The following is a 2,428-nucleotide window of genomic DNA, read 5'->3' as shown; positions in this document are numbered from 1 at the left end:
CACTCCCTCCCTCCCTACCCTCCTCCTCCTCCTCCCCCCCCTCCCTCCCTCCCTGCCCTTCCTCCCCCACTCTCCCTCCATCCCTACCCTCCTCCTCCTCCTCCCCCACTCTCCCTCCATCCCGCCGCCCTGCCCACGCCGGTCGCTCTCACTCTGTCAGCGGTGGTGCTGATGCTGCTGATAGTCGACGCCAGGGGCTCGGCCATTGCCTGTGCCATGCCTCCGGGTCTACAACCTCAGTGTATTTAAATCAAAACCGGAAACGGAACGGGTGAGTAAGAGGACTCGACATTAGAACAGGACCTCATTCAGAGAGCTGCAGGTCCCTCTGCGCCCGTCCATGACTCTCCGACTAACCGTTACCTCGGCCCCTCCGCTCGCGCTGCCAACGCCGCACGCTCCACTCGGTCCCACAACAATAAGTGTCCGCACGATCCACCTCCGCAGCCCAGCTTCCCACTTCAGTTCCGCCTTTACAGCTTACCCTACAAGAGGCGAGTGGTTGTACACTAATTTTAAATTTATGAAATAAGTTATTTTATTCTAGTCAAACCAATCAAAAAGTGTTCTTATTCAAATGTGAAGATCTATAATGTCACAAACCTCATTCGACACGCTCTTTCAGACTGGCAGTCCTGTCAGAAGAATGCTAATGTGGAGCCTCATACATCTGTTAATGTTCTTCAGGATTTTGGGCACCAATGGAGGTAGTGTCATATGTGACTTGTGGAGGATTCCTTCAAATCAACCTATAATATTTGAGAAACTTCAAGCCAGCTTAACGAAATGACAATACATTAAATAGTAAACAGAAAGCAGTCCTGAACATAAGTATATAACCAATGGCAATTTTTAGGGTAACGAAGCAAGTTGAATACCAATGGAATTTCAAAATTTTATGCAGTCATTAAATCAGTTACAGCACAGAAGAAGACCATTCAGTCCATTGAATCAGAGCAAATTACTGCAGATGCTGGAATCTGTAATAAAAACACCAAATGCTGGAGATCACAGCGGGTCAGACATGGAGAGAGAGCTTATGCCCGAAAGAAGGGCTGAAGAAGGGCTTATGCCCGAAAGGGCTTATGTCCTGAAGAAGGGCTTATGCCCGAAACGTCGATTCTCCTGTTCCCTGGATGCTGCCTGACCTGCTGCGCTTTTCCAGCAACACATTTCCAGCGCAGACCTCACTTTCTCCATGGAGAGAGAGCAAGCTAACATTTCCAGTTTAGTAAATTCAGCAGAACGAGCCATCTAGAATGGAAACGTTAGCTTGCTCTCTCTTCATGGATGCTGTCTGACCCGCTGTGATCTCCAGCATTTGTTGTTTTCAGTACACTGAGTCCTTGTCAGAGCCCCTCAGAACAATCTTTATAATCATGGTCCTTAAACTATCTGGTTTGTGCATGATGAAGAATCTCACATTTCACTAAAAAAAATTCAGACAGATTTTAGTCTGGGATCTGATTTGTCCAATATTTACATCAGCTGGAATCGAAACATGATTGAAAAACTGCTTGAAAAGGAATGCAAGGCTTTATAAATATTGGCTTAGACTACAACAGAAAGGAAACTGTGATGAACTGTTAAAAAAAACACTGCTTTTATATCCAATTCATTGTTCCCCTTCTAGTTGAGAGGTTGAGAGGATAATTGAAAGAAGTTTCCAATATATTGACGAGATAAGTAGTAGAGATTAAAGTAAACTGCACTCATTGGCAGAAGGATATAAATGAGAACTCTCAGATTTTAATTGAGTGTTTTATAAATGATAATGATTAGATTCTCTACAGTGTGGAAACAGGCCCTTTGGCCCAACAAGTCCACACCAACCCTCCAAAGAGAAACCCACCCAAACCCATTCCCCTACCCTATATTTACCCCTGACTAACATACCAGGCAATTTAGCATGGTCAATTCACTTGACCTGCACATCTTTGGATCGTGGAAGGAAACCAGAGCACCCAGAGGGGACCCACGCAGACATGGGGGAGAATGTGTAAACTCCACACAAACAGGCAGGAATCGAACCCAGAACCCTGGCATTGCAAGGCAGCAGTACTAACCACTGAGCCACCATGCCGCCCCAAGTGAGACTGATAACATTTAAGAAAAATTTGAACTTCCAGTGAAGATGTGAAACGAATGCACAAAATTTCATATTTTAAGATTTTATTATAAATTCACCATTGATTAAGCTTATTCAGTAGATGACCTATATTTTAGATTACAGAAATGATTCCTAATTAACATTTAAATCTAACAGAAAATCTCGCAGCAATGTTATACTTTATTCTGTCCATCAAATAGACAGACTGGACTCGGCAAGATGGTGACGATTCTGTAGAACTGCTGTGGGCAGCTCTGCCTAACAGCCAAGGCAAACTGGTGTTTTTTACCATCCCTGGCCTACTTATGTGGTGGGATT

At 44.5% G+C, this 2,428-nt stretch overlaps 1 protein-coding gene across 16 annotated transcripts in view; it reads right to left on the bottom strand.

Annotated features, from left to right (window-relative positions):
• Window positions 1-490, bottom strand: part of ppip5k2 (diphosphoinositol pentakisphosphate kinase 2) — a 155,558-nt gene extending 155,068 nt beyond the window's left edge. For 5 of the 16 annotated variants that reach the window (XM_043710037.1, XM_043710071.1, XM_043710064.1 and 2 more), the window contains exon 1: window positions 304-484. The gene's annotated coding sequence lies outside the window, so the exon portion shown is untranslated. Of the gene's footprint in view, window positions 1-152; window positions 246-303 lie in introns of those variants that run through there. The other 11 variants (XM_043710094.1, XM_043710111.1, XM_043710077.1 and 8 more) reach the window with 7 other exon arrangements.
• Window positions 491-2,428: the final 1,938 nt, after the last annotated feature.

This window comes from Chiloscyllium plagiosum, chromosome 2, assembly GCF_004010195.1.
Source record: "Chiloscyllium plagiosum isolate BGI_BamShark_2017 chromosome 2, ASM401019v2, whole genome shotgun sequence".
In the NCBI taxonomy this organism is placed as follows: domain Eukaryota; kingdom Metazoa; phylum Chordata; class Chondrichthyes; order Orectolobiformes; family Hemiscylliidae; genus Chiloscyllium; species Chiloscyllium plagiosum.
This window is presented reverse-complemented; position numbering and strand designations above follow the sequence as displayed.